This window comes from Mustela putorius, unplaced genomic scaffold (genome assembly GCF_011764305.1).
Source record: "Mustela putorius furo isolate JIRA1106 unplaced genomic scaffold, ASM1176430v1.1 tig00003853_pilon_pilon_pilon, whole genome shotgun sequence".
In the NCBI taxonomy this organism is placed as follows: domain Eukaryota; kingdom Metazoa; phylum Chordata; class Mammalia; order Carnivora; family Mustelidae; genus Mustela; species Mustela putorius.
The window spans coordinates 47,525,083-47,537,635 of record NW_025422005.1 but is presented as its reverse complement, the minus strand read 5'-3'; the positions used below and the strand labels follow the sequence as shown (position 1 = coordinate 47,537,635).

Genomic DNA, 12,553 nt, shown 5'->3' with positions numbered 1-12,553 from the left:
CTAACTCGCATCCCACCTTCTCTTCTGACAATGGGAATGAAATGCCTGTGACTGTATGACACTGATAATTCTCCTTATGTGACTTTCATTTCTACTGGACTTCAGGTTCCCCTGAAATAGTGACTGAGTGTTATCCAATTTTGTATTCCCAAAGATTAGCACAGAGTAGGTGTTACTGAATTTGAAATGAAAGGAAATTGACTCATCATGCAAAGATAATAGGCTCCCAGTATTTAATACCAAGGGCTCTGAATTGAGAAGGTGACTTCCTAGGTCAGAATGTTGCAGAGCTAGACATCATCTCACACGGAAGGGACTCAGACAGACTGGGACAAAGCAAAGACAAGAGCAGTACAGATGAGACAACCAAAAACAAAACCAAAAAAAAAAAAAAAAAAAAAAACAAAAAGCCCCAAAACCCACACAAAACTCTCCCATTAGTCACACAAATGAAAGACCCTTAATAGATGCTTGATGTTGCTGGAAGTTACCCTCAAAACTTCAGTGCATGGTGTGTATGGTTGTCAAACACAGCGATGCCAAGTAAACTCCAAAAGAAAGCAGTCGTTCTCAACAAATTCTTGTCAGTATCACAGTCTTGAATTGAAACTTCCTGGGGGTATTTGTAGAGATGGATTTTAGGACTGAGGGGAACTCATTGCAGGCAAGATTCTGATAGTCATGGCACAAAAGAAAAACCTATAAACATATAGAAAGGTGCTCAACTGCCTATTATTCAAAGTTTGAAAAAGTTACAAAGATCAACAATATAAAGGTTTGTGAGGCCCTGAGGAAATGGGTGTGATTATACCTAGTTAGTGGTGGGAGTAAAACCTTGGAGTCCTCACCAAAATTCCATTTGTAGGACTCGATCACAGAAATACGTGCACATGTGTTTGCAAATATATTTTCAAGTGTGTTCATTCTAGCCCCATTTTTAATAGTAAAATAATTAGATGTTTCTAAAGTAGGGATGTGGTTTCAAAATTATATTCATACAATGGTTAGGGAGTGATGACAACAAATTCAGTGGGTCCATATGTGTTGAAATGGAAAGATGGCCAGATTCTAGCAACCAAAACATGAACCCTTGTCTCCACAGGAGGCCTTTAGTAGTCTGCTCCAGCTCTTTGTTCTGATTGGTCCATGTCTGTACCGTACCAGACATGTAACTAGGTGATTATAAGGGATAGGAACGGGAAAGAAAGGGTTGGATGGGACTTTTTTTTCCCATTTGTATCTGTGGCTTACTCCCTTTCTTCCTTCCTTTACTCTTTCGGTATAATGAACATGCATTTTTTTGTTATCGATATTACTCTATCTGTTCTTTTTTAAAAGTTCTGGGATCCAGTGATGGCAAAGTCAGACTCCTGATGAGCTTTAGTTCAGTGTGGGCATACTGTGTGTTACAGTATAATCAAAGTATGGACAAAGCCTCGTGTTACTAGAGACAAAAATGCGAAACAAATGACATAGGCCTAGAAGCACAGGGGGAGATGTTACAGAGGAGGGTCTAAGATTCAGCCTGAGCCTTGACCTGGAAATAGGAAGTCTCTGAGGAGGTCTCAATGAAGGCAAAGCTTCCCCAGCGGAGGTGCACAAGGGCCCAAACCTAGAGGCATGGAACAGGTGGAGTATTGTGAGTCCATAGCTGGAATGACTCCCTCGGTGCTCAGACAGTTTTTCCTTCTTGGGATGGGGCACCAGAAGAAGCACAGTCTGAGGAATAGCCCACATTGAACTCTAGCTGGGGAGCAGCCACCGGGGAAGAAGCCGAGGAAGCCAGGATGAAAGGTTTGCTCGTTGTTTTCATCTGACCTGCTGTGGAATGTGGCTCATAACTCATCTGCATAGGCAGCTCTTGGAGTGGACAAAGGAAACCCAGCCAGTGGAAATTCCTGGGAAACTGTGGTGGGGCCCAAATAGGAAATGCCAGTCAAGAGATTTTACTGGTGCTAAGCTCAAACACTGATGTTGGGGCTGGGCTCCTCAAAGATCCTGCTTGTTAACTGCAAAAGAGACACTTTGGCAAAAGGGGTATAGATAATAATCAGGGTCCCATTGATACCATCCTTTCCAACCCTTTTGCTCTCACAATCTAACTTGAAGAAACTTTGAGCCAGGGGTGATTACCCACATTTCATATACCTCAGAATTGGGACTCAGGGAGATTTAATGACTTGCTCAAGGTCACATAGCTAAGGGAGACTGGATGGCATCAGAAAAACAAAAAATCTACTTTTGGAATGATACAAACTTGATTTAAAAATTTTATTCCATAACTCATTATTTGGGGTGATTTTGGCCAACTTACTTTCCTCTCTGACTCTATTTTCCCATATGTAGACTATGGATAACATTATCTACCTTATAGAACTGTTAGAAAAATGGAGTGAGACTATATATGCTGTCTACTTGTTACCTATTTGCCCCTTTCTTAGTCACTCAACCCTAATTTGGAATTCAGGGGGAAAACAAATACATTCTGTTAAAATGTTCCATTTCCCAGCTTCCCTTGCATTTGAGATTGGCCATGTGACAGAGTTCTGGTCAATGAAATAGAGCAGAAGTCTCTAGAAAGTGTATCTCATCCTAAATTAGAAAGTTAAACCTTTTTAGGAAAAACCTTTCTTCTCTGCTTCTCTCTTCTTGGAATGGAAATTCATTCCAAGGAATAGAAGAAATGCAGATTCAACAGTCATCTTGGAATGATGGAGGAACTCGTATCCCTGATGGTAATATTGGACTGCTTTTTCTTGGACCTGTCATTGCTTGAGACATAGACATAGACCCTTGATAGTTTAAGCAGCTTGAAGCTGTCCATATTCCTTTTGGACTCATGTAGGCTTTGACTTATCATACATACCCAAGGAATCATAGGCATTTTGATTAGAGCACGGACCTTTTTTTGAGGTGGAGGAAGAATTCAAGCCCCTGTCTCCTACCCATAAAAGAGCATTAACCTGCCCAACCAACCCCACTTCACATTCAGGTGTTCATTTCTCTCTTCTCTTCCTTGCTTATCGCCAAAGTTAGCCCTCTCCACCTGAAGACCAGTCTCAGTTCAAATGAGATAAGAGATATAATATCCCTAGCACAGTTCCTGACACACAAGTGTAAAACAAGTGGGATTTATTTTTCTTGAGTCAGGAAGTTATAAAGCAACCTCAGCAAACTGGAATCTTTTTACTTTAACAGATACGTATAGAGCAGTTTAGAGGGTCTCCTGATCTATAAGGTAAAGAAACTCAAGCAGCTTTAGCATGGCATTAAAGGCCCTAACTTCTGCATGCAGCTCTGGGTTTCTCTTTCAGAGTCCCTTGATAATGTCCCTTCCCTTGTCACAATAGGACCATAAGGTTTTGCTTTCCTTCTGCTATAATACTCACGTGATCATAGTCACTGTGTCTACCTCTCCCACTAAAGGTGAAGCTTGAATCTCATTTATCTCTGACTCCCTGGTAACCTTGCACAGCCCAGCACTTGATAAATTACTACTGAAGAAGGAAATACGTCTCTAGTCAGTGCCTGGAAGTCGAGTCATGTGGAGGTCTTGGCTTTTTCCTGAACACAGCTGCACATTTCCATGCTTCAGAAGCTTTGCACATGCTCTTCTTGTTGCTTAGATTTTTCTTCCTCCATTTTATGTCTGTAGGATTCCTACTCACCCTCACACAGACACCTCAAACATCACCTCTGCCAGCTCTCTCAGTTGCCCTCTGTTCTCTCTTAAGGCATCTGATGCTACTTCTGCCATCGCACGTAACTTGCTGCTCATTATTACCATGATTTGTCCACTTGCTTCTCTTCCTTGCCAGACTATGAACACTTAAGAGCATTTACTCGTATTTTTCTGTCACTTACATGCAACATAGTTCCTGGCACATGGTAAATATTGAGAATTTCCGTGAACTTAGTTACAAAAATTTTTGAATTTACACAAAATTGTGGTTTTGAGTTGTTGCCTATCCCTGGCTCTGTAATGAAGCTCATAACATCAGGTGTTGAGGTGAGGAATGAAAGGAAATGAGACTTGATTTAGTATCTATTGTGGACCAGGCATTCTTATTGTCTGTATTGTTTTCAGAGTAAGTATGAAACCCACCCTCACGAGCTTGTAACTTTATTATGGAGATGTACTATACTCATAAATGCTTTAAGGATTGGTATACATTTTGTTAACAGTCCCTCTGTCACTTTCAATGACACCTCCTGGGTTTGACGCATAAGGCACCCATAGTTCTAAGAATCTTCTCCAATCTAAGAAGCTTGGAGATAATTGAGGCCTGAGTGTATGGTAACTCTTCCTTCCCGCTTTCAACAGAGACCTGGGAGCCTGATGCAAGGTGGCCCAATCAGATTCTCTCCAAAAGAAATATGAAATTTGGAATGGATTGCTGAAGAGATTGGAGTTGTTGGGGGTGAGTCACATGTGTGGCAGTCCTCCAGGGTGAAAGGCCGTACAAAATTCTGAGATACCAGAACTGCCTTGGGTTCTCCTATCTTGGTAGTTCAGCATTTCCTTTGATTCTCTGAGACACCCCCAGCATCCTTCCAATAAATTTCCCCTTTGCTTTAGCTAGACAAAGTGCATTTCAGATGCTTACGGGTTTAAAAATAAAAAAAATAACCAATATAGTCTGAATGCCAAAAGAATTTCCTGTTTGGTCTCTGAATTGGTTAAGATTTGCATCAGCTGCAAATGACAGAAAACCCATAATAGTGGCTTTAAAAGGACACAAGATTATTTCTCTCTCAAGTGAATGTGGGCAACCAGAACTAGCTGCTTGATCTACAGGAATCCAGATTCCCTCTATTATTAATCTCAGGATGCTCCTTCTGTCTCAAGGATCAAGATGGCTGCTCAAATTCTAATCATTATGTTACCAATCCAGCCTATAGGAAGGAGGAAGACATGTCTCTCCCTTTTAAAGTATTCCCCAAAGCTCAACACACTATCTCTGCTCTGATTCCATTGACCAAAATGTAGTTACATCACTCTCATATGCCAGCTCTCTTCCATTTGCCTGTCTAGACCCACTGCCTACTCCTCTTCATTTTCTCTCTGCCTGAAGAGGCTGGCCTGTGTAGACCATATCAATGGGAGAGTATAAACTCTGGCTTTTATGGTTCTAGCTCAAACAACAGAGGCTCTGGCAGGACATTAGAAAAAGAGAAGAGTGAGGTCAGAGTATTTATTTCTCTTGGTCCCTTCCTTCCAGTTTGCATTGGGCTGGCCCTGTCCTTCAGATGAGGGTGACTGCCCCTTACAAAATGATTGAATCTACTTGACCCTCTCTTTTTCTAGGTTTTGGTAGCTATTTCCTTCCTTCATTCCATTATGTCCTAAGGGAGGCAATAGCCTAGATGCTATGAACTCTGGATTACTGCACAACAACTTAAAATTGCTCCACAGCCTATCTTAGTAAATAGCCCCTTTGTAAATAAATCCTCCTTGGCTTACCCCATTGAGTGTGTCATCTATTTTCTTTTGGGACTTTGACATACCTACATAACTACAAGGTTTTTATTATAGGCCAGTTACCTGAAAATTGACTGTATTACCAAAAGAGGAGAGGAGAACCCATACTATGGGACAACTGGCAATCTTTACCATGGACCCATCAGTCTTTCTCGATCAGTTCTTATATACAATTTTTATGAGTTCTTGATCAGTTCTTATATACAATTTTTAGGAGTTGAACCTTCTATCCCCTACTCCTAATATCCATAAAGCAAGGTGATCGCCATCCTTTTTATCTTATACAAAGTTAAATAAGGCTGTAAAAACTACAGATATCTATATATCTATATATATATGGGAGAGTTATAACTATTAATAACTTTCAAGGAAGGGTAGTAAAATCAACACATGTTTAGTGAATGTATAGATGAAATTATGAAACTATGTTTTCAGTTTTTCAACTGCAATATTGGTGTGTTGGGCCGTAGGATGTCCTAAGTCTTTTCCAGTACTGATCTCTATGTATTATTTTGTTGGCTGTGTATCACAGTTTCCCATGAGTTATAGAAAGAAATGTGGCAGAACTGTCAAGTTGGAGGCACAAGGTCCAAGGAACACATAGGAGAGAGACAGATCCAAGAATATACCTGACTTGGTAATCCAGGCACAATCAGGAGAGCAGACAGGAGTATTGGCTTCATGCAGATTCTGACTGCTGAAAGAGACAAGAGACAGAAGGCAAGCTTAGCAGACAGAAAGTAATCTCAAACACCTAGAGGAAGTACATAGGTCCAGGCAACCAGAAGGCTGGAATCACATATATGGCAAGATAATAGTCAACCTGGAAACCTAGACAGAAACCAAAAAAATCTGCTACCCCTTAAGAGAAAACTTGAGTCACCAAGTCAAACCCCCAGGTGCTATCTATGGCTCCTTCTTCTTTATCCCCATATCTAACTGGTCTTCAGACTTAGTTGATAATGCCTTCTAAATATCTCTTGTTCATGTACTCATCTCAGTTCCCATTTCCAATAAAAGTTCAGGCATAAATTATCTTTGGCTTGCATTAGTTTATTATCTTCCTAGTGGATCATTATTTCACCCATTCAACCCCATTTCCCAAACTGCCCCATGACATCTTTCTAAAATACAAACAGATTATGTTAGTCACCTGGATAAACAATTCAGTAGTTCCCTAGTTCTCCTAGAATAAAATTAAAATGTTTAACAAGGCCTTGTATTACTCAGCTCCATATCTCTTTTTAGCCTCATCTTACCCCACTCCTCTTCTTCCCACTTGACACTTCAGCCACTCTGAAATACTTATAATTTCCCAAAGAAATTAAATAGGCTTTTGCATGTGTATGCTTTACTCCCAAACCCTCCCACTTCCTTCCTCTGATGCATTCTTACTCATCCATCAGGACTCTACTCATAAGCTATTATCTCCTACAGACAGTCCATCTTGACACCCCCACCTTCACTCAGGTTGAAATAGGTACTTCTCTGTGTTCTCATAAGCTTATCTCTACTGTATCACTTATCATAGTATATTGTTATTTCCATGTTAGTTACCTCTCTCTCTCTGATCTCTGAGATTCTTAAAGGCAAGAGTTATATCTCATTTAACATGGTACCTCAGTGTCTAGCACAGAGAAGACAAGATGTTTATAAAATAAAAGAATGAACAGGATTAATAGTATGCAGAGTGGGATTAAGGGCACTACCACCTTCCTTGTCTTAGATACCACACTTCAATCAATGCAGACTAGGATCCCTTTCACATTTTAGATATTACTCTTAATACATGCTGTTTTGTTTTGTTGTGGTATGAATATTCCTGCTTCTAGTCTTGAGGTTTATTCTTTTCTCTCATGTACAAATAAATCACAATAGCTGAACTTCCATTTCAAGCCATGATGGAGTGACAGGGTTCAGACATATTCTCCCATCATAAACAATAAGGAAACTGGGAAAAAATATATAAAACTGTTTGCCATTGGACAACAGATGGTATGTTATTGTGGTTCTCAAGAAAAGGGAAGTAATGAGATAAACACTTGGCCTTTGCATAGAATCACATTCTGAATCTTATTGCAGGAAGTGAATCCTAAGCAGAGTACAACAATCTCACTACATTGAGGAGACAGAAATCAGAGATCTGGGAGGTTGAGGTTACTCCAAATTGTGGAGCAGAGCTTCAGAGAAGAGCAACATAAGAAAATACTTCAGAGCTTTTGCTGAATATTAGGTCATGTATGCTTAGGGCAAAACTCCAAGAGACCAGGCAATGGATGACTGGGGGACTGTAGACTGAGAAATACACAGAGATTACAGAATTAAGAGACTCCATCCTCCATGAGTGGAAGGTCCTAGCAGATCCCCTGGGACATTCAATAGCCACAGAAGTGTCATATATTAGTAGTGGGTTTAACTATCCCTGGAGTAAAATCTTCTCTATACTTGCCCTACAAAGTCTTTAAAAGAAGTCTGGAAAAAATTAAGCTAATCAGCAAGTAATTTATCTGCCTGTCGGAACAAAGCTCAGCACTCTTTACAGGATAACAACAAAATCCAGACACTCAACGTAAAACACAATCCTCAGTATAAAAAAAAAAAAAAAATGCTAGGCATGCCAAGAAGTAGGCAAATAAGTGGGACCAATCCTTGGGGGGAAAATCAGTCCCAGAAATAATAGAGATGTTAGAATAGCAAATTAGGACTTTAAGCAGCTATTAAGTTATATAACTACAGTTATATAACTTATATAACATAAAACTATAGTTATAACTATATTAAGTTATGTTCAAAGGTAAACATGAATGTAGTGAGGAGAGAAATGGAAAGATATTTAAATAAAGGCAAAATGAAACTTCTAGATATTTAAAAAATATAATATATGCTAATAAAACTCCTCTGGAAAGATGAAGCATTTAATACATATTACAGAAGGAAATATTAGTGATCTTGAAGTCATAGCAATAGAAGTTCTCCAAAGTGAATCATATAGAAGACAGTGATTGAAAAACAATGGCCTGTGGGACAATTTGAAATGGTCTGACATAGAATTCCAGAAGGAGAGGCTGGGGCAAGGAGAAATAGAAACATACTCAAAAATATAATGGCTAAACATTTCCAGACTTGAAAAATATAAGCTCAATGAACCTCAATGAGGATAACAAAGAAAACTCCACCAGGGCACATTATAACAAATTTTTAAAAATAAGTGATGCATGTGTGCAATGAAAGTATTTTATTGTATGTTAGTAATATTCCATAAACCCTGAACTTCCAGCAATCTTCCCAAGGGTTCCAAAGAGAGGATAATTCAAATTTCTGGAGATGGCCCTATGAACCCCTGCTTCTTTGTTCTGTGAATTCCTCCTCCACTGAAATTCCCACTCCCTTCTTGCTCTCTCATTTTTGCTCCTCATGGGCTTTTCCAGTTCTCTCTGGTATGTACCACAGGAAAATCCCACCATGTTTCTCTCTCCTTCATCTCTCAGTGCACCATCAGCAAAGAACTTGTATAGAGTGTTTTAAGTGATGAAGTAGGGAAGTCACGTTCCAAGAGTGCAAACAATTAAAGCTAAATGTCAAACAGCATGTCGGTGGTATACATCATCCACTCCTTGAAGGCAGTGACTCACTGTCTTGTCACTCTTGGCTATAGTCTGCTTCCATGCGGCCGGCCACGTTCCTATCTCTCTATAATTCAAACACCAAGACTCTGACAAGGACTGACAATGGGAAAACCCTCAAGTCCCATTAAGTTATGAAATAGAAACATGTAAATCTCATCCTTTTTTTGACCTTGCTCATCGAGTTGAGCCCTGGAATCTGTATGTGCAGAGCCCCAAAAGCCAATTAAAGTAATTTCTCAAGCAAAAGAGAATTTCTTTAAAAAAAAAAAAAAAAGAAGAAGAAGAAGAAGAAAAAAAAAGAGTGTTTCTGGATTAGTATTTTCACCTGGGATGATTATAAAAAATGCAAAAAACTGTGTTCACACCAGCACCACTGAACAAGAATGCCTTGGCCTGGAGCCCAAGAATTTGCATTTCAACTACGATCCCACCTCAACAAATTGCCCTGCCTTGATTTTTTTTTTTTTAGGCAGTTTAAAATAGAAAAAAAATTCATTATTTTGTGATTAATAAACCCTCCCGATATACTCTATAAATTGCCCTTTCAGTCACGGGACTCTTACCCTTGATTTCAGTAGTTGATGTTTAAATTTTATGTACAGGATTGGTTTCTTCCTATTCTCCCTCTCCATAGCCCTCCTTTGGACCACCAGCCTACCAGTAATGCAGTAGGGGTGGAATCAAAAAAATGTTGTTGTGTTCTAGGCCTTCCTTTGAGCTCCAAATTATATTTAATGCTGGTAGCCTGGGAAACATCTCAAAAGTCCATAGCATGAAGTCTGTCATTTCTGAAAGCACAATGTCACCCCAGTTATCACTGTTCTTACCCCCAGATTTTTGTGGGCTGCTTGAGCCCCCAGGATGTTTTATGGCAAGCTCTGAAAATACAAGTTAGCTTTTTAGGATCTTTTTTTTTCCTTTTCTTTTCAAAGATTTTTATTTATTTATTTGACAGACGGAGATCAAAAGTAGGCAGAGAAGCAGGCAGAGAGAGAGAGAGAGGAGAAATCAGACTCCCTGCTGAGCAGAGAGCCTGATGTGGGGCTTGATCCCAGGACCCTGAGATCATGACCTGAGCTGAAGGCAGAGGCCTCAACCCACCGAGCCACCCAGATGCCCCGGCTTTTAGGATCTTTAGACTAGCAGGATCTGATTGAAGTTGTTAGATCAGGATTTGAAAAATGGTCTGAGCATGGGTTTGTCTAGAGCCAAAGAAGTGCTTAAGGGAAAACCTTGAAATAGCAAATGACAGAACTTTCCCTGAAGTTCACAGATGTTCTCTACAAATTCTAGAAGAATGCCAAGAACTGAATTTCGTTTGGGGGGCTTCCTATCAGCAAGCACATGATGCTCAAGAATCAACACTAAACATGTGGTTTGATGTAAATAAAGTTCTCAAAGTCCCTCTGTCATTCTGACCATTGATTAAAGCACGATTCTCCCACTCCCAGACCCTGCCGAATTGCTTTGAGTCCTTCCAGGGTTCTGAATGTAGGGACTGATGATGTACAGATGCATTAAACTTGTCTGCAGCCACAGGTCTCTCAGGGGCATGTTGGTCTTTTGCTCATGAAAATTATGGTGTTTCTCATGGTCCAGAGATCACTGCATTTGCAAACTTCTCATTTTTAAAATATAAATGCTATATCTGTCCTTTCCTATTGCAAGTTTTCGATCTCACTGAATATATTTAAGGTGCTAGTTTTTACTAACCATAAGGATGTTCCCTTACAACTCCACGGATCATAACAGCAAGCTAACATTTATTTCGTGCTTCTCTGTTAATGTCACCTTATGTGTCTGTTACGGCCTTCAATCCTCCATATAATCTTATGAAAAATGTTCTATGTTCACCCTCATTTTGCAAACGAGGGTAGTGAGGCAAAGTTCTCACAGCTTTAGGGTGAGGGTTGGGAGGTACAACTTCAGAGCACTCATGCCTAACTATGAAGTTACACTCATTCAACAAATATTTGCTGAGTGTCTACTACGTGCTGGGCACCATGATAGGCCTGAGGTTACCACAGTGAACAAAAAAGAGATGGGGATTCCTACCTGATGGATCTCCCATTTTATTTCACATCTATTATGTGAATTTGTGACAATTTACCTAACTGATCTCTATTGTGGAATGTTTAAACTTTTTTAAAAAAAGATTTATTTATTTGAGAGAGAGAGAGAGAGAGAGAGAGACAGTGTTTCGGGGGGTGGGGGAGCGGCGGTGCAGAGAGGGAGGAAGAGAGAGAATCCCAAGCAAACTCCCTCCTGAGCATGGAGCCCAGGGCAGGGCTCAATCCTAGGACCCTGAGAGCATGACCTGAGCCAAAAGCAAGAGTTGGAGGCTTAACCGACTGAACCACCCAGGTAGCCCTAAACTGTTTTTGATTCAATGCTCTTAAAAAAAAAAAAAAATCACACCATGAGGGACAACACCCTGATTTACAAATCTGTATCCAAGTGTCTGTAATTTCATTAGGAGAGTTTCCCAGAGTAGGAATTATGAAGCTCAAGGGTATGAATACTCTTTCAAGCTCTTCACACATATTGCCAATAGCTCTCAGAAAGGGTGTAGGAAGTTACAGCCCCTCCGCGTGTGGCAGTTTCTGAGAATGTCCATTTCACTACAACCTTGCCAACATCGAATATTCTTCTTCTTCTTCCTTTTCAGGCCTATTTGACAGGCATCCTGTTCATAGCTCTGCAACAATAAATACCACACTGACTTCATTTTATTTAGAGAAAAATGGATGTCACAGGCTCAAAATAGTTGAAGAATAACAATTCGTTTCAAAAACACCTCCCATGCCCTCATAATCAAGTGGAAAAATTCCCTACCTCCCTCTTGGTGCATGTAGGTGTCTCTGTCAAGCTCAGCCACTGTTTTGGAGTAACGCAAAAAGTGCTTATTGACCTGTGAGCCTCTCTGTGGAGCAGCTCATGTATGTCCCCACACCTTGGTGCTAGGGGGTCTATGAGCAGTTGGCTCCTTTGTGACTTCGTGACATCCCCATCCCCAAAGGGATACGAAACTGCACTGAACGACATTCGATCTGGCCCTTTGTAGAGCCTTCCTAGAACTACATCTCTTCATTAGACGTGGCTTCTCCCTTTTTGGGATTTCCAGAGCACATTGGATAAACTTTGCTATGCTACTTAACATATCCAGTCATGCTCCGTGTGTACTTTAGCTGTCTGACTAGAAAGATGAAGTGATCCACACCTGTTGCATAGATCCGCTGCGAGAATTCAATGAAACAACGCACATGGTATCTTGGTGTGTGCCTGCCACAGAATTACCCCCTACGAATACTTGTGGAATGAAGGAACGAATAGTCAATGCACAGTAAATCTTGGACGCTAACTGGTGCAAGGTATAAGCAACCTTCATCAGAAGCACCTGTGAAAATGCCGGACCCAAGTTGCCTCCTTCAGAGAGTGCTGTTCA

General features: G+C 40.3%; 1 protein-coding gene across 4 annotated transcripts in view; it reads right to left on the bottom strand.

Moving 5' to 3' along the window:
* The window catches only part of FGGY (FGGY carbohydrate kinase domain containing), a 697,591-nt gene that overhangs the window by 530,698 nt on the left and 154,340 nt on the right, over positions 1-12,553 (bottom strand). For all 4 annotated transcript variants that reach the window (XM_045064615.1, XM_045064604.1, XM_045064608.1 and 1 more), the window contains one exon: positions 6,112-6,179. The gene's annotated coding sequence lies outside the window, so the exon portion shown is untranslated. The remainder of the gene's footprint in view (positions 1-6,111; positions 6,180-12,553) is intronic.